Here is a 20,674-nt window from a genome sequence, read left to right on the forward strand (position 1 = left end):
ATAAGATGTTTTAGTCAATATGCTAATTATTTTTAAATCAATACATTGAATATTCACCTCTCTTAAATAGTTTATAGTTGTTGACATGTGTTTACAATAGTGTTTTTCTTTTTTATGATAGTTACAGGGGTCGAGTCATGCATGAAGTAACTCCAGTCTTCAGAGGAAGAATGTCTTCTCTATTTATATCATCTAAGTGTCATTCCAATTAATGTATGGAAGACCTTTTCTCAACGATTTTGATGTACTTGTTCCTGACAGATAGAGAGGGATGCATCATTATATGGATAGAATGGATCCATGATCTCGACATGTTTATTACACGAGATGTAGTCTTTTGTAAGTTATTAGTGTCAATAGACATGAGATTATTGTGCTTGTTGTAATAAGATTGTCTTCATCATAACAAAAATCGCATGTCTATACGGAGCCAAAGTGGTATGTGCTGTGTACTGACATCATAGAGAGTGTATTGGCTCCTGAATTAACCGAACAATAGTTTGAAGCAAGGGATTATAGCCGAAGGAATTAAACCCCAAAGCGGGTTAAGTGACAAGAGGGGATTAACTCAATCCCTTAGATTAAATCCCTAAACTTGTGAACCGAATTGAGGGGCTCGTTTGACAAGTAACCATTTTGACTCTGAATTATCTTTCTTTCATCTCCGCCTACGTGTGTTAATTTCGCTGTGGTGATTTTGACGTGGACGACACAGGCGGCTTCAGAGCGAGGCTCTGGCGTTAGAGGGTGCTCAAGTTTCAGCAAAGGTACTTTTGGTCTATGTGCTGTGACTTTAAACCAGCTACTGCTGCAGCTATAAAAAGATAGAAGTCGTTTTAAAAACTATATTGCCTTTCTTTTTCAGCGGAATACGGCCTGGAGAACTATTTGTTCCTAGTGTAGTGGGTCTAATTAAGAGCAGAGATTAACGATAAATGGTCCAGGGCTAGGTAGATGCCTGAAGTTGTTAGTACATGCGAGTGTATGGCTGAGCTATCTGAAAGTGTGTGATTTGATTCGAGGTGATAATGTGTGCATTGGTCTCTTAGTCAAAACTAGAGGTTACTAAAAAACAGTTAAGTCAAACAATGATGCCATGGTACAAAAGTAAACCGCCACAACTAAACTAAACCCTGCAAACGTTCAGAGAAGCACGATGAAACTGGGCTTGCGAGGCTTCAGCTTCACTGGTGGGCACAGCCCGATGAAACTGGTCGCCGCCGCCGCACAAAACCCACTCGTCCTCGTCCTGGATAATCAACGAAGCTGACATTATCTTCTACAATAAATCTCGTCAAACTTCGAGACGTCGTATTTAATTTTTTTTGTTGAAAACAGATCAGAGGAGGAAGTTTCGGTAGCAAATTACTCTTGGGTGCCGTTTGGTTCACATATTTGTATCGTAATGGGTAACGGATAACGTTAAAACATGTTTGTTTTAGTCCAACCGTAATCAGATACCACACTAAAATTTGATACCAGCCTATTCAAATTTGTTACCGCCAGTAATCGAGCCGAAACCATTACCATTACCATTTGCGTTACATTTTTTGAACCAAACAGCACCTTGGATAGTTGGAACTGATCACTGGGTACCTGTATGAACTCGAAGCTCGTGTTGCTCCCGTCGGTTTCAGAATTCCAGACCCCTGATTCCGGCCGAACTACAGCTGAGGGTCATTTTGGAAACCATATTTTATCACGAGGTTTTCATTTTTCTAAAGAAAATAGTAATCACTTAGAAAAATAGAGTTAACAAACTAAAGCAAAACCGACGCTTTTGTTTGGGAAAACAACTCAGAAAGCCATCTCTACTACTTACCTCTGACGCGTTCTGTCGTTCTGCCTTCGTTAGTCCCGCGCAACAAAATAAACAGTACATGCACAGGTTTATACACCACGTTCTGTTCCATCTCTCTCAGTAAGCAACATAGAATCCACAGCTGCCCTTATAAGCCATGTTTCTTCACTCTCAATGCCCGATGTGGCACTAATAAAATAAATGGCACGCACATGTGGCATTTTTTCGTGCGGCCCAATGAATTTTGTGGATCTGAGGCCCATTCCATCGTCCAGCCCACTGTACAGCGTGCGCGTGACCTAGCCACGGCCGCTGGCGGCTCCAGCACGCGTGCTTCCTCCACGGTCGCGACAATCCCCAACCACGGCCGTCGGCGGCTCCAGCACGCGCGCTTCCTCCACGGCCGCGACAATCTCCAGCCACCGCACCCTCGAACTCCTCCTTCCCAATGGCGGCCTCCAGCGCACTGCCGTCCTCCAACTCCTCCCCATCGGCTGCCTTCACCCAACCGGTCAGCGGACTCATGCGCGGCCCAACCGTCCCCAATCCCACGACCCTCCGGGTCAGCGGACTCTCCCTCTACCCACGACCTCCACTCTCGCATGCTCCCTCTGCACGACCTCTACTTTACCTGTGTCATGCGCAGATGCCAGATGAATATAAACCTTGAGCATGCACGAACGCTAGAGTCCGAGGAGTTCCCTGGAGAGCGAGGATAATCTACTCAGTTCCCATCTCGCTCTGTCCTCTATGTTCCCCTGAAACCGTGAACGACCCCGAAGGGAGAAGAAGACTGCGCGCGTGCAGGAGAACGAGGACGACTGAAATCAAAGAGGTAATATTGATATTTTGGATCTTAGACCCCTGAATACATGCACTTATGAACTTGCATGCTGGACTATTCTGTAGTTGTTTGTTATATTCAGACATAGTGATGATTTCGGTGTTTCCACCTTAATATAATTCTATGTTAGCCTAAAGTAGATATTGTACTGTACCGTGTGTAGCTGTGCTGCTTAAGGTATTGGCCATGTTTATTTCATTGTAGAAAAACACATGCTATCTATTTGATGTTTGTAGCTGTCTTTAGTTCACCACAGACATTGACGTAAAAGAAACCTCTAAAATATAGACTTGTTGTCTAAGGAACCATATCTTAGGAGATCCAAGTTTAGCACGTTTGGTGGAAGCAGTCGGGGAACAGTCCACCTGTGGGTTTTGATCCCTAATGCCCGAAATCAGGTAGTGTAAAAGGTCCACGGCCCCTTTCTAAAAACAGAGATTATTTGCTAATTTATGGCTGTTATATACTTAGCTGACGATCGAGCTGTGCTGCTGCAGATAAAGTAGTAACTGAATAATGTTTTGATAATGCTCTTCCTGTGATGTCTGCTTCTACAATCTGTTTGTTCCTCGAGTCATTTCCATGCTGTTTTATTGCTTGTTTGTTACTATCTTCACCGGGTCATGATTATCTAGATAGCTTATGCATGGTAATTCAAGTTTTCCTTATAACAACATATGGTTTACTTGAATGTGTTTTATGGATTCTCGTACAGATTGTCTTTTACATTAGTTCTGTCTATCATTTGTCAATAAAAAGTGAAAAGAATGAATGAATTGCTAACAATACCTTCCGAAATAATGTCGATAAGTATCTGCTTCATCATCATAGATGTTTATGTATTATGCTATTTTTAAAGGATGTGAATTCTGGTTCTAATTTCCTATCATCTACCATATTGTACTCAGTGCTATGAGCATATTTTAACTGGTAACTTGATTGACAATCCAGTACTCATGATATCAAATAGCATAATGCAATGAGTAGATTAACCCCTTTTCCCCAAAAATTACACTGCATACGTGTTTACCAAAATTCTTGCTTCTTAGCTGCTTCCAATAACTTTGGGAAACAAAGAAAGTTAAAAGTACTAAACTTAACCATTTGATAGAATGACTTGATTTGATTTTGCGTGTTCTCTGTAATAATTTTATGAGACAACAGAAAGATTCACTATTCATAGTGTGAAAGTGAAACACCTAACCTGTAATGCTTGTACCAGAGACCTGTACTATACAAGGCACAAACCTGGCTGGTGATGCCAATTTGTTCAGAAGAACAAACACTACCAGGAACAAAGCTATTAGTAATATTTCTGCTGAACCTTTCTTGTGTTCCATTTACATTCGAGCAAATGAAAAGAACAATCCCTATCAATGTTTATCAATGTGATGTTTGATGGTAGAAACACCGTCATCGCTAGAGTACAACCTCCCTTTCTTTTGGGACAAACACAGTTACATTTTAAAGTTGGTGCCATTTGACTGATTATTACTCTAAAGTTATGTAGATAGTGTTATAATAATGGTTACTGTTGCATTCATATTTCAAAGTACTTTACTATTATCATGATTTTATTGTTGTGAACAACATGGTATTTTTTTTAAAGTTAGCTTTGGAGAACTGCATTAAGCCAAGCAAGCTTAAATCATGAAACCTATGCTTGTAGTTTAAACTCCAAACATTAAAGCGCTATTCATAACATTAGAGTACATCATAGCTGGTATTTTTGAATTTCCTGCCTTCTAATCGTTGCTAGCTGCTGCATGGTTGCTAAATATTAATGTTTTCTCTATTACTTTGAACAGACGTTTGAATTTGATTTGTGTTGCTGAGTGGTGCTTGCTGGACATTACTGGATTTTTAGGTAACCACTGAAACATCAGCGCCTTCTTTCTCTAATAAAAAACTCTAATGTTCACCATATATTGCATTTTGACTTACTAGGGTATCCTAGAATTGGTTATAGATGCTTGATTCAATAGGATATCTCTCTTTTCGTTATAGCTCTATGGCATGCATGATTTATGGTAAAATGCATATACAGGGACAACCATAGGTTCAAATGTTCAAAAACAAAAAAACTTGAAAAGAAGACCACCTAGAGAACAAATTTGCTGCTGAAACTACTTATAGCCAGTTTTACTTCAGTTGCACAATAATTCACTGTAACTGTTAAGATTATCTTGATTAAATTCCTTGTGTGGTGCTTGATCGTAGCTTTAGTAATTAAAATGTTGTTCTTTTTTATTTTGTTTATATCTGGCTGCACGAGCTGCACTTTGCTTCTGAACGATCCTGTTTGCCTGCAAAGGACACTGTACAATTTTTTGCCCCGTTGGAAAAGGTATGTTTCCCCTCTACTCGTTTAATCTGCAATGGTTGTATGATCCATTGTGTAATTGTCTGCCTTGGAGTAACATACACACAGATTATAGCTTGTTAACATAAATCTGAACTTTTTTTAATACGGAACTATTTTCTTGTCCCATTCCCTCTCTTTAAATTACTTATGTACAAATGTCATTGCCACAAATGTGATTCCCTCTCTCTAAAGCCAGCTAATCAGAACTACTGTTAATAATATCCATTAATAGAATTCATACATCTTATGGTTAGGACACTTAAGCAACATATATTGTTCTAGCACTAATATGCTACAATCAGTGATAATTAAATTCTGCAATACATAACCCTTTGTATTTGTTAGCTGCTAAATTCTGAGTCCTCTAAATTGTAATTTGACATAATCAGTAAATGGTTGATAATTAAGGACATTAAATAAAATACCAGACTTGTGTGTATTTGGGGTATTCTTTGGGCTGTATAAAGTTTATAGCATGCTTCCGGTATATAGAGGTCGATGCTAATTCTTAGATAAACAAATAATAGTTGGGAGGCTTAGCTGGTAGCATGCTTTTTGTATGTTGTACTTGCACCCGCCCACAATTCTTTCTCTCACCCTCTTCTCTTCATGCTTCTTTTTTGGATCTACCATTTAGTGCAAGCGAACACCCTTAAGGGAAAGTATTGTTGCTTATATCTCTTTTTTCTAAACTTCTTTAGTGCTTTCCTTTTAGTTTGAGTCCTGCTTGTTCAACCACACAAGATGAGTAAACTATGCGCCAGCTCATGTTCAGGAAACTAATCTCCATCAACAACTTCCTATCCATCAACAACTTCGTATCCATCAACAACTTCCTCTTACAATGTCACTATCAAACATTGTAATGTGCAAATCATTGCGTGTTACATGACTCCTAGGCATTTAGAAGAATGTGCAAATCAACGAGTACGCCCAACACAAAGAGGTTCTGCTTATTGTTCAGTCACTGGCCATCTTCTATTTGACAACAATTTCTGGAGTATGAGAGGGCCTGTTTATTTATTAGTCAGCTGAGGATTTCGATCTAGGCATTTTGGAGGTAGAAAAAATAGGCCAAATAAAAAATAGGATGTGAATTCAAATAACCTGTCCTTGTAAAGTCCTGATGAATATTGATGAAAATGTATGTGAATTGTTGAACAATTGCAACTTGAACAGTTAAACTATAAATATGAGACAATAAGATCAGCACCTTAACAGTATAATCACTGGAAGCTGTAATGACACTGCAAAAAGGAGGAAGGAAAAGTAAGCCTTTAATGCTTTTCAGGATTCAGGGTATAAAACTGACTGGAACATGAATGAATGCATGAATACTGAAATTCTGAACCTAATCCAAAAGAAATAAGAAGAGATTGAAAAATGCAGCCTGCAGTGTGTTGGAGAAACCGACATAATTCATGATGGGTGCATTATATAATTTCTGGTGTTGTATGTTGCATGGGAGGACTTTTTGTACAATACACTTGTACCTGTCCCCAATTTTCTCTTTCTCACCCGCTTCTTTTTGTACAATACAATATTCTGATAGTGAGGACTAGACAAGACTCCAAGTTACATGTTTGCTGCTAAATTCTGAGACCTATAAATTGACAGAGTGATTTTGTTTGTTGCTAAATTCTGATACCTCTAAATTCAGTCATATTAATACAACGATATATTGTACATATTATTTTAGCATTTTAATAGACAAAAGACTATATGTCATTTAGTCTTTTTAATGTTTTTTGTATCTTTGCAATAATGCCATGATAGATCCTATAAGAACAATGGCATTAGGTAGACGTACTCAAAATAGGACGGTGGCAGGCCTGTCTCCCTTTCCTCCGTAAGTTTATATAAGTTTATTTACTTTTTACATCTATATGTATGAAGAACTTAAACTAAAGTTCGTGTTTTATGTAGTTTCGTGTTATTTGACGATATTCAAGATGTCAATAACTTACCACAAGTAAAAAGTGCCTTTGCGAAGGTAGTTGTTAAGTTCCCTAGGCGTCGTAATAGTCAACACTACATCCTACAGGACATCACTGTGAGTCACGTCAACAAGCATTGAAATAGAGCCAATATATTCATGTTATTATAATTAAATTCTTTGACTCATACAACCTGTATTCCCAAATATCTAGGGATCCAAAATCGAAGCAATTTCTAACGTCAATAATGTCCAACGGTTCGATGCCTTACTCACACAAGGATGCACATATACATTGTATAGAGTGGCATTCTGTCTAAACCGGGAGGAACTTCAATTTCGCAATATTGGTCATGGGCTAGAGTTGGGATTGATAACACATACTATTGTGGATCCATTCACGAAGCCAATCCAATTTCCTCCATTTCCAAAGTATCTTATGCCATTTCATGAGGTTTACCAACAACAGCATAAGACATTCATAGGTAATAACCCTTCTTTCCATATAGTTTATATATATATATATCACTAACGCTTGAAGTCTAAATGATTCAAAGGTAACTAATCATATGTGAATTGTTCAGATGTTATTGGCATAGTTCTTCATTTGGAACCATTAAAGCATATCGGTGGAAGACCGTATAGAGAAGCTGTACTAATGGATTCTAGGTGGCACTAATTTTCATATATACATTCTTTTTTAACAGCATTATGCATTTGTTAGGTCTTATTCAGACGATTAAGGTTTTTAATAGGTGGGATCTAATCATCGTGGGGGTATGGACTGACCTCTTGCAAAGAAATGATCTACGATGGTCGTTAGCTAGAGTTGACAAGAACATAATTATTGGAACTTTGCTGCGTTGTAACCATAATCACAGTAATGTCTTCTGTGCCTAACATCTTTCAATATAATTTAATTCTTACTCATATTAATAATTATATACTATTATAACAATAGGGTGCTTGGAAACCTTGGACCACAGCACTATTCATTTCAACCCGGATCATCACACTATATACAGCTTGAAGAGTGAGTGGTTCTTATAATATATTTATAGATTATAGATATATATACAATTCGAATGACAATAATTTAAAATAATCATGTTCTTACAAATCATGTTCTAAATTGCAGCAATTCGTCGTTCGTTGATTGACAATCCAAGGAGTCGTTTCATCGACAAATTTCTAGAGAACAGACGACAACATTTGGCGACTGTAACATCGGATTGAGACATGTGTTCTAGCTTGTTATAGTAGAATACTTTGTTAGTCATGTATCAGATGAAACTTATTAATAATGATTTGTGTTCTGTTTTTATTGGTCATGTGTTCGATCTCAATGTTAACTGCTTTGTATAGAACTATGTGACCTCTCTATTATCTAATAAATAAGTTCATCATCATTAGTTTGTTTGTCAGTGTTCTTATTAGTAACTACTTCCTTTACAAATTAAGATGGTTTTGGAAAGTAAGAACACACCTCTTCAAAAAAACATAGTGTACATAGTCCACCGATAACAGGGAATCTGTTACCCCTGAACCTGTTTTCTACCTGTAAATATCAAAAGTGACAGTGTTGATCATCTTACCAATGCAAACAACAAGTTTTCGTAAAAGCACAACATTTGAAATTTTTACAAACCTCAACAAAGCAGCGCCCAATAATAAGATCTAGTTTTCCTGGCAAGTCAAATGTCTCAACACCTGAATCATCATATATGGTACCTGGATATGCTGAGCACAGAACTTCTTTGGATATGTACTTCCCTATGCTTGTACAGTGGATCCTGCAATGTCCAAAGTTCAAAAATAATCATTAAGATGGTGAAATTATTGTCGTTCCAACAAGCGTTATGACTCAAAACTTACTGTGTGCCAGGAATAGATAGATTGTGGCCTTTAAGAATGAGGGAGGTCTTCTGCCCACCAACAACAGCAATTGGTGACACAAGGGTCAATTCAGGGGTATTCCATGTTCTCCACGATTTTGGTAAACGGGTCATTCCTGAAATAAGATAGCAACTTTGACATCAACCAAAATGTATCAAATATGAAGCTCTGCAATGAGATGGGGCACAAAACATTTATATGGTGCGCAATTGACTAATTTGCACATACCAGCTTTATATGATACCAACTCGGAGTTGGTTCGAACTAAAAACCTTCCTTTTCTCCAGAAATCCAAATCAGAACTTTGAACTAATGAGTTTACTCTCTGGAGGAGATTTTCTTCAAGCTACATTTACATCACAGAAATTTCAACATTCGATATAGTAACTATAGTTGAATAATAATATCATAATCTCCAATTGGGGCTAGACTTACCTCATCCCATGCAATACCCGGCATTAATAGGTACATGGATAGTACAAGGCAACCGGGGCAAATGTAACCCTCCATTTTAGTAGGGCTGTGTTTGAGCCAATTTACTATCTGCACAAGATAAGAAAGGAGAACAATTTAAATTACAGTCATGGAAAGCAGGGCAAAATAGGGCTGCAATGTGTCTTGCTAAAATAAGCAAACGAACATACATCATCACGAAGGTTCCGAGGTATTGTGCTAGGTTCCTTGCCAAACAGCTGGACAATAATCCTACCAGTTCGATCCTGTAAAATGGCAAATCAAGACAATACAAGTACATGATTGATATGGTAAGAGGTCTTGGAAAGGTTCTGCAAAATGGAATTGCAAGCTTCGCATAGAAACTACCTGTCCATCTGAGTTTGAGGTTGAAGTTGAATGATCTGAACAAGATGTTGAGGCATAACAGGATTGGTAACCAGGATTTGGTGGCGATCCGTTCTCGATGGGACGCTCTGAATCCTTGAAGAGATCAAGTGGTGGTGCCAACCATGCCTGATTTGTGCTAACTTCACCCATCGTAGCATCTTCCCCATAATCTGTAATATGAGGGTGCTGAACCTCTTCATCAACCGAGTGTATGGGGAAAAACTTGCGGGTTATAGGCAGAGAGGATGAAGGAGATCTCTCATCCAGAGGATTGCTACTCTCATAAGATAAGTACTTATTCACTGAGTCCATCTTAGGTGGAAAATCCTCCTCAGTGCTGCCAAATAGCTGCAGTGACAAGTATGGTCTGGTTTCTTGTTCTGTCTGCTTGTATCTATGAGTATGGCCAGGAAAGTTTGGGAGGAAGGGGTAAACCTTGGAATTATCAAGGCATAGTACAACAAACTGTACATGCAAATGCACCATTCTCCTACTCTTTCTTTTTACTGCTCTGTTCAGATGGTGAATCTCAGCCAGCATCTCCATAGTTTCCTTTGATAATTCCTCGCTGACCAAGCTTCTCTTGGCAAGAATATCCAAAAGTGTTTTAGTAAGAGAGCACTAGTCACGCTCGCTAGAGAACAGTAAAAGATATTTGAACCGTGTGATTGAAAACTGAGTTAAATCCAAATCAGACACATCAGGTCTGGTGGACAATGTACAGGCAGAAGCCCTCTGAAAGAGCCAGCCGAGTTCATCAAGGAAGTGCAGAACTTGAATCCTCGTGTTCGGTCTGCTTGTATATATGAGGTTGGCTTTCTTGTGTGCTGTTGCTTCTCATGAAACCAGCAGCAGGAAAATCTTGGGTTCATATATCGTGTGAATTTACAACAGTTGCTGGCTCCGTTGAATGGCTCTTGCTCTTGTTATTACCACTGCTGTCGCTGCTCCCTTGGGACTGAGATGTATTTGTCTCAGGTGTTGAAGTTGCAAGGCCAGTTGGAACAACTCCTAGCAAATCCATGGTTGATGGCACATTTGCTTGTCGATTCCGTTGGTCGTGCTGAGGTGTCAGCACTCAGCACGAGGGTTGCACAGCACCTGTTTGCGCAGCCGGGATCTGCGAGCGGACTCTCTATTGGACTGCTTCCGCTTCTGCTTCTTGAGCTCCCTTTCATCCTGAACAATTTGCACGTGATACAAACACAGTCTGTGGTGAGTAGGATGTATTTTCCTGCATTGGTGTGCATACAAAAGCACTTACATAAAATGTTTTGGTACATACAATTTTAAAGTTAGGACCGTACCCATTGGTCTCCTCGAGCTGAACCAGCTGGCGCTTTGCCGTGCGCTGCGGGGACAACCGCAGAACCCGGAGCTGCCCAGTAGTCCACTCCGATATTCAGGTTAGCTGCCGTGGAGCTAGGAACTCCTCCGACCATTGCACCCGGTTGCATTGGAAGCATCGCCATGGTTTGGTTTACCACTCCTTGCGATGCTAAATAAGACATGCTGTTCTGAGAATCGCCTGCACATTGACAGGATATAGCCATCATCTTATTAAACAGGCATGCGATTCTACTGGTATTTATCATTTGGAGAGAAAACAAACAGAGAAAGGTCCTCAGATACCCACCATCTTCCTTCCCATCATTGTCCTTCGAGTGTGAGTCCTGCAACAGAAAAAAAAATGTTAAGGAGTCTAAAAGAAGTGGTGCGACGCTAAAGAGATTTGAGCACTGCAGATCAATCTCACGTTTTGAGAATTGTCGTCACTTCCTTCACTCTCGCTGCAGGTAGAAAAGTACGAGGTGATTAGGTTGTGGATGAATTACAGAAAATCTGTAACTTGCACACCAAGAAATAAAAACTTGTGCGAGGTAATCCCGTTGGCGGATGGAGCAGACGTTCTGCCAGGCTCGCTTTTCCCTGAAATTGTTACCAGAAGTCTAATTTAATTTCCTTGCTCCAACTGACTTTGATAATGAGCTGTTCACCTTGAAAAAGACGCACCATTCATTTCCGGAGCGCTTGGCGCAGCTCCCTGAAAGGTATATTTCAGGATTACATGAAACGATGATGGCCAAAAGGGAATAGCACAGTTAGTACTTACATGAGTTTCAACATGCCCATTTGTTGGCATAGGATAATGGCCAAATGGATGCATGGCCTGCCAATAATTTACTCACCATGCAAAAAAAATGTCAACCAAACAAGGACAAAAGGGTGTGTGTGTGTGTGTACATTAGCTAACATGTAGGTCAAATTTGTTAGGCATACAAAGTGCATACATGAGGTGTAGAGGGGTGGGCATATACTGTTCTAGGTGGATACATCACATAAGGTGGTGGCGACGGTGTCCCGTAAGGTGGCACTATGGGCTGCAATCAAAGGACATTGCTTTCGATCACATATGAAAAATCACATGTTCTTGCAATATATAACACATAATACAGATCGACGTTAATAGTTGTAGAGATTGACAGAGAACAGAGGGGGGGGCTGGGGGCAAAGTTTCAGATATAGGGAGCATCTGAGGCCCCCACATGTATGGATGGGCCTGTGGATTTGCAGGAACGATAGGGGGGAAGAACGCATGCGGTGGAATTGCTGAGTAGGCCTACCAAGATTTTTGACAAGAGATAAATCCATAAAGGAAAGGAAAATCGCTTGATGAAAAACAGAAGGTAGATGGAAAATGTTTCCTTCCTAATTAGCAAGGGCATGTTTTATATGGAATAACCTGAAAGCTGGGCCATTCAGGGTACACTGAAGTTGTTCCACTGTATGTGGTGGTAGCTGGAGGTTGATCCTGAAAATAAGGAGGTAAGCAACATAAGAAACAAAAGCATCATGTACAAATTATGAAGCACAAACAAAAGGACAGGACACCAGTACAACATAATTCACATAAATAAATATGAAGGATTATTGGTCCAACTCAATATATTACCTTGTCTGTATGTCGACTTCGGAGTAGTGGCCTTTGGGGATGGACAACATGGATGATTGCATGACAAGGAAGTGAGATGACCTTGCCCTTGTTCACCATTGCCAACCTCGCCCTCACACTGTCGATCTAACCAACAAATCTGCTATCATGAAGACAATAGTTTGAAGATGGATTGAAAACTTGACTTTAATCTACATCGGCGCCGGCCGAAACCGCAGCATGAATCCGTGCTACAGGAACATGTCTCTGGCCCAGCAAGCACACACTCCATACGAACCGATCATATCACAAAAACAGACTCCTAGCACTGTATAGGCAGTAGCAAAGGTCTACTACTACACATTGTTCAAGGGTAGCAGGTGGGCTTGGGAGAGATGTAGTAGATGTGTTTCCTGTCCAGAATTGCAATAATCTAAGTATGAATATGACTAATCTTTTTCTACACAGGTCTGTTGGTAGAATAAAAGACGTAGATGGATCCGTTCAACAATAACGATGTTCAACCTCCATTAAGAGAATTGTCTAGCAACACCCTTGAAGGTATATCTACTAATAAAATTCAATATTTGATCTCTCACCAAGGTTTTAAAAAGGAAAATATTAAATGGTTTAGGAGGACATGTTGATGCAAGGCAACGTAAGCAGGAAAGAGAAAGAGGACGATATGCAGCGATGAGTGATGAAAAAAGAATGAACTGAAGAAGCGTCGTGAGTCACGCAAAAACGAAAACATTGAGTACTCAAAAGGTATGTTACCTATTTCCATGAATCATTCATCAATAAGGGTAACACATATGTGTTGTCGGGTTACTTTAATGATGCAAATGTTAACTAAAACGATGTTCATATTGTGTAGATGAATGTCCAGAGGTACCTGTCAGCGACAGAAGCATAATTGATTTAACTAAATCGTGTGATAACACTCAAGGTGAATATGTTTGTTTAACATGTATTGACAATGGATATTATTGATGGGTAATATATGATGGTTCAGGAGGTCGAACTGATGCGAGACAATGTAAGAGAGAAAGAGAAAGAGCACGATATGTGGCGATGAGTGTTGAAAAAAAAACGAATTGAAGAACCGTCGTCAGTCACGCAAAAAAGAGAACGTTGTTCACCATGAGTATTCAAAAGGTAAATTAAGGCTGCTTGTGCGTCACTCATCTTTAAAATAATGCTTTTCTTATGTGTTATCGGGTTACTTTGTGTAGATGATTGTCCAGATGTGGCTATAGGCGACGGAAGCATCATTGATTGTACTATACCGTGTGGTATCACTCTAGGTAATTACATTTCTTTGTTATGTTAATTAACAACAATGATTAATAATAGAAAAGGATATAACTGGTTAGGTGGATGTGATGATGCGATACAACGTAAGAGGGAAAGAGAAAGAGCATGATACGCCACGATGAGTGATGAAAAGAAAAATGAATTGAAGAGGCATCGTCAGTCAAGCAAAAATGAAAATGTTGTGCACCATGAGCATTCAAAAGGTATGTTAACTATGCTCGTGTGTCACTCATCTTTAAAGTAATGCTTTTCTTATGTGCTCTTGGGTTAGTTTGTAGATTGCAGCATACCTGCACACAAAGAGAATAATAATCATCAAAGCATTGACACTTTAGGTTATTATGTTTCTGTGTTATGTTATTGAAAGACGAAAATTATAACAAATGTGCCCCAATAGTGAGTTGAGCTCTCATCATTCAACCTATAATATATACACCTAAGAGCTTTGTTACTTTCAACTTTAAGGCGCATCAGCTCAGATGGGTCATCAACATGATTCCAATCCAAGTTCAGAAGTTTTAGATGCAAGGGAACGTAAGAGAATTCGAGAACAGATTTGATTTGCAACTCTAACAAGGGAACAAAGGGCATTGCGTAATACTACACCATGTCAAAAGAGTGCAAGGGAAAACTATAGTAGAAAACAACAAGAAATGCTAGCTCAAGACTCGATCGCAATTGAGAATCCGAAGTTTACGCCGGAGCTTGTGTGGAGTTCAGCAGATTCTCAACCTCATATTGGGTCTCTATCTAGCTCCAAGGACATGGTTATCTCTGAGTTGAGTGCAACACCTTTTGTTTATGCTTCATTGCAGACTAAGGATGTTGACATGGACAAAATGACACAGTCTCCTAGAAGACAACGACATAGGCATCATGTGTCGTCTGGCGAAAGACAGAGCCTGATATCTCGTCAAAACCAGAAATTTCAATCTGCCATTAGAAGAAACTTTGCTACTGCAACTAGGGATCACGACATGGAAGGCGGTGAGCACAATGAAATTGATCACGCGATTGCTTCAGAGATCGAAAACAACAGTAATTACTAATTCATCCTTAATTGAAATTATACTTAACTTATAGTGGCCAATTGATTTAACACAACTTTCCGTCAATAGCAAGTACAAGCCCATGTCCAGTCACTGCTCCACATAGTGACAAAATGACTGAAGGAGCAGACGTTGGGATGCAACAACAGATAACCCGGAATGTCACCACCAATGGTAATTACAAGCTCCTTCCACAATTAGTTCCCTAATTATTCTTAGTGGTTAAAACCATGTGAATCAATAGATGCCGATGAAGGTGTGCTCTTTGTAGAGAATCATGACGAGGATGTACTTTTCGAAGATGATGACGAAGAAGATGGATACCTATTCGCTGGGCAAGGTACTAACATAATGTTTGTAATAGTATATATATAATATATAGGATTTGAAAGTTTCTAAAGTTATTCGTCTTACCCGTTGTTCCTCGAAAACAAATTTAGATGGTGAATCTATTGAGGATATCGAGATTGATGAAACTCAAGATGCATTTACTGTTACCCCAGACGTACCTGACCCGTATGATAAGGTGTATAGTAACATACCTGAAGAAACACATTCGTTGGACATTATTGCTGACTGCGTTTACTGCAAAGCAAAGAAGTTTCAGTATGAACCACCTGGATTTTGTTGTCGTAATGGACAGATTGATCTAGCCCCGTTCGAGACACCACCTCAACTTAGGAGGCTGTGGGAGTGCTCAGATGCTGATGCGAGACACTTCCGTGATAACATTCGATTTTTTAATGGCCATTTCTCTTTCACTTCTCTGTACTGTTGCCTTGATAGTATGACTGCAAACATGAATTGTGGTATTTACACGTCCCGTGCACATGGCATGATGTACCACAATGTAAGGTCGTTTGGTAGGGAAGCTGGGGCAGAACATAAACACCTTGAACTTTACTTCTACGATGATGATCCTAGCCTCGAGCATAGATATCGTAAATGTCGTCAAGATCAACTTGAGAAAGACAAGGCAGTTATTAAACAGTTGGTTGAAATACTTAAGGGAAACCCATACTCTGAGCACCTTAGGAGTATGGGACACGTTGATAACATTGAAGACTACCATATCGCCTTGAACCTTGACCAAACGCTGAACCAGAATTTATATAATGCACCCATCACTTCGGAGGTCGCTGCAGTTTGGATTGAGGGGAGTGAACGACGAGGTCAATTTAGTAATAGTGTTATGTTGCATGGGAAGGATAGGTCAAGCCACGGTATCCGTTCCTATCATGGATGTTATGATGCACTATCATATCCAATGTTCTTTCCTAAAGGTGAACTTGGATGGCATGCAAATATTCCTAAGTCCAATGTTTCCATGGACGAAGTAGACGCGTACCGTGAGCAACATAGGACAAGGGATGCAAACGATGACGATACATGTTAGTTGCTTCTTTGTGATTTTTATATGATGCTTTGTTAAATATGTTTTTAGCAACACTAATTAATAAACCTTCTGACTGCAGAACGACCCAGCCATCTATGTGTGTCTGTACGTGATTATTACTGCTATAGATTCCAAATTTGACCAGGTATATTCAATCCAGTACTTCATGGGAAGCGGCTTTTCCAACAGTTCGCGGTTGGCACCTACATCAAGATTGAGAGCTCTCGTTTGGATTTCATACGTAAAAACCAAGACAGATTAAGGGCGGATCTATACAAGGGTTTGGTAGATAGCTTGCATGAAGGCGAGAACAGAGCAGACAAAATTGGAAAGCGAACCGTGTTGTCTACATCATTTATCGGTGGTCCTCGTGACATGAGACGCCGGTATATGGATGCTATGGCCCTTGTGCGGAAGTTTGGGAAGCCAGACATATTCCTCACTATGACGTGCAACCCCAATTGGGATGAAATAACCAGAGAGCTTCTCCCTATGTAGTCACCACAGGATCGTCCGGACCTTGTTGTTCGCATATTCCGTGCAAAACTAGAGGAACTGAAGAAGAGATTGACTACGCATCATATTCTTGGAAAAATCCGGGCTTATGTCTATGTCCTGGAGTTCCAGAAGTGAGGTTTGCCTCATGTCCATTTCCTACTCATCATGCAGAGAAAGTACAAGCTAACTTGCCCCGATCAGTATGATCTCCTTATCTCCGCTGAGATCCCTGACAAGAAGAAGTACCCTGAACTATACAAGATGGTTATCAAGCATATGATGCATGGACCGTGCGGGTTGCTAAATCCTAAATGCCCATGCACTAAGGGTCGTGCTTCATGCAAAAACCATTATCCTAGAGCTTTTAGCAATGCAACGTCTCAAGGAAAGGATTCATATCCTATTTATAGGCGTCGTGATGATGGGCGTAAGGAAACGGTTCGAGGTTGTGAATTGGACAACAGATGGGTCATCCCTTATAACCCTTACCTCCTCCGGCTCTTCAACTGTCACATCAATGTTGAGGCGTGCGGGAGCATCAAGGCTGTCAAATACTTGTTCAAATACATATACAAAGGCCACGATCGTGCGTCTGTGGCTGTGACAGATGCAAACAAGGTTGATGGTGACGTTGATGAGATCAAGCAGTATAGAGATGCTAGGTGGGTGACCCCTCCAGAAGCCCTTTGGAGGATATTCAGCTTTGATCTAAGTCAAAACTCTCCACCAGTGATGCAACTGCAGCTCCATCTTGAAAACATGCATATGGTGTCATTTCACGAGCGTGCTAAAGTAAATCATATTGTCCAACGTCCAGGTGCCGATAGGTCAATGCTTACGGTATATTTTGAGGCAAATAGGCTACACGAGGAGGCTCGGGGCATCCTTTACCGTGATTTTCCTGAGTGGTACACTTTGCAGCAAGGCAAAGTGTGGCAAAGGAGGAAACGAAACACGGGTGGACAGGTTGGTAGAATAGTCTCTGCTCATCCAGCTGAGGGGGAGCGCTTTTATCTTCGACTTCTCTTAAACCATGTGACGGGTGATACCTCCTATGCGGATCTAAGGACAGTAGATGGTGACACACTACCATCTTTTCGTGAGGCAACACAAAGGAGGGGACTGCTTGAAGCAGACGACACAATAGATGAGTGTCTCAACGAAGCCGCTATTTACCAAATGCCGTCAGCACTACGAAGGTTGTTTGCAACAATACTGGTATACTGCGAGCCGAACGATGTGGCAGAATTATGGCAAAGACACCTTGATTCAATGTCAGAGGACTATCATCGTAGTACTCAAAGCAAAACCCATGTGCAACAGATGGTCTTGATTGACATTAGAAACATTTTGCAGTCAATGGGTAAAGACATAAAGACATTCCCTCTCCCTGCTATCATCGACAAATATGATGATTCACATGGTACTGATAGAGAGATTTACGAGGAGGAAAGTATCGAGCCGACAGCAGAAGACGTTGCTATGAAAGAAACACTAAATGAGGAGCAGAGGTCTGCCTATGATAAGATCATATCTGTCGTTGACACCAATAACGGTGGAGTGTTCTTTGTGGATGGGCCTGGTGGGACTGGCAAGACCTATCTGTATAAGGCACTGCTTGCGGCACTACGCAGTCAGGACAAGATTGCAGTTGCAACAGCTACATCTGGTGTTGCGGCTTCCATATTGCCTGGGGGGAGGACTGGCCATTCACGCTTCAAGATACCATTTACTATTGATGATGGTGTTGTATGTAGCTTCACGAAACAAAGCGGGATAGCAAAGTTGCTACAAAAAGCATCGCTCATTATCTGGGACGAGGCATCGATGACTAAGAGACATGCAATTGAGGCGCTAGACAATAGCATGCGTGATATAATGGGCCAGCCTGGGCTGCCCTTTGGTGGGAGGACTGTTGTGTTCGGGGGTGATTTTAGACAAGTACTCCCTGTTGTACGCAAGGGGTCAAGGGCTCAAATAGTTGCTGCCTCTCTACGGAGTTCTTACCTCTGGGAATCCATGTGCCACCTAAAGCTTGTTCAAAACATGAGGGCACAGAGCGACCCATGGTTTGCAGAATATTTGTTGCGCGTCGGTGGTGGAACTGAGGAAGCGAACAACGATGGTGATGTTCGTCTTCCAGATGAGGTATGTGTGCCATATACTGGTAATGATCGCGACCTTGATAGACTGATAGATGACATTTACCCCAATCTAAATGAAAACATGTCTAACACAAGCTACATCACTTCAAGAGCAATATTGTCTACACGGAATGACTGGGTGGATATGATAAATATGAGGATGATCGATCGTTTCCAAGGTGAGCAGATGATGTACCATAGTTTTGACACCGCGGTGGATGATCCTAATAACTATTACCCATTGGAGTTTCTAAACATGCTGACTCCTAATGGACTACCCCCACACGTTCTGAAGCTCAAAGTTGGATGCCCAATCATGTTGCTTAGGAATATAGACCCTGCTAATGGACTTTGCAATGGCACGAGGTTGGTGGTTCATGGTTTCCAAAAAAACAGTATTGATGTTGAAATTGTCCTTGGCCAACATGCTGGAATGCGAATTTTCTTGCCTCGTATACCCTTGTGCCCCTCTGATGATGAGATGTTCCCTTTCCAGTTTAAAAGCAAGCAGTTTCCGATAAGACTAAGTTTTGCCATGACGGTTAACAAGGCCCAGGGCCAGACGATTTCTAATGTTGGTGTGTACTTGCTGGAACCAGTGTTCTCTCATGGCCAGCTTTATGTTGCTCTATCAAGGGCCACCGCTCGATCGAAAGTGAAGATACTTGCCATTCCAGTCCATGATGAGAAGAAGAAGAAGGGGGTTGAAAGGAACTCAACGATAAATGGCGCAACATACACAAAGAATATCGTTTATAAGGAGGTCCTTATGCCGTAGCTGACATTGATGAATGCATGGCAATTAACAACTTGTAATGCACTTAATTATTTAGGTTTTTAGGTGAAGATGTATTTTTGCCTTTTATTTCTCTATTTTGGCTCCTTTTTAGCTTCCTATTGTTTAGTGGTCATTTGGTTGATACAACAAAGAAAGCAGATGAGCATTGAATAGATGTTATCGGTCTCTTTTAATTATGTTTCATGTATTGTTTAGTAAATATTCTTGGTCTTTGGACCCAACTTAACTAGATATATAGATAATTGCATCTCACTTAAATAGAAGAACAATGTTCGGTATGCAAATCTTGTTTATAAGGAGGTCGTGGAGCTGTAAATGCTTTAGATGCACCTGTAAATATTCTCAGTTATACAATGTGATCATAAATAAAAAAATCTAAGGAAAATCATGGCAATTCTGTAAATGTCATGTGTTCTTGTGTTGATCCTGAAACTGTTCCTTGAGCTATTGATATGGAAAATTGTATTCCTATATGATAGTCGCCTAGAGGGGGGGTGAATAGGGCGAAACTGAAATTTACAAATATAAACACAACTACAAGCCGGGTTAGCGTTAGAAATATAAACGAGTCCGCGAGAGAGGGCGTAAAACAAATCGCAAGTAAATAATGAAGTGAGACACACGGATTTGTTTTACCGAGGTTCGGTTCTTGCAAACCTACTCCCCGTTGAGGAGGCCACAAAGGCCGGGTCTCTTTCAACCCTTCCCTCTCTCAAACGGTCCCTCGGACCGAGTGAGCTTCTCTTCTCAAATCACTTGGGAATCAAACTTCCCGCAAGGGTCACCACACAATTGGTGCCTCTTGCCTCAATTACAATGTGAGTGTTTGATCATAAGAAAGAATCAAGAAAGAA

At 40.4% G+C, this 20,674-nt stretch overlaps 1 pseudogene; it reads right to left on the reverse strand.

Moving 5' to 3' along the window:
• Window positions 1-10,756: 10,756 nt before the first annotated feature.
• Window positions 10,757-12,737, reverse strand: LOC103647889 (transcription factor HBP-1a-like; annotated as a pseudogene).
• Between the last annotated feature and the right edge of the window lie 7,937 nt (window positions 12,738-20,674).

The sequence above is a fragment of the Zea mays genome, chromosome 2, assembly GCF_902167145.1.
Source record: "Zea mays cultivar B73 chromosome 2, Zm-B73-REFERENCE-NAM-5.0, whole genome shotgun sequence".
Classification (NCBI taxonomy): domain Eukaryota; kingdom Viridiplantae; phylum Streptophyta; class Magnoliopsida; order Poales; family Poaceae; genus Zea; species Zea mays.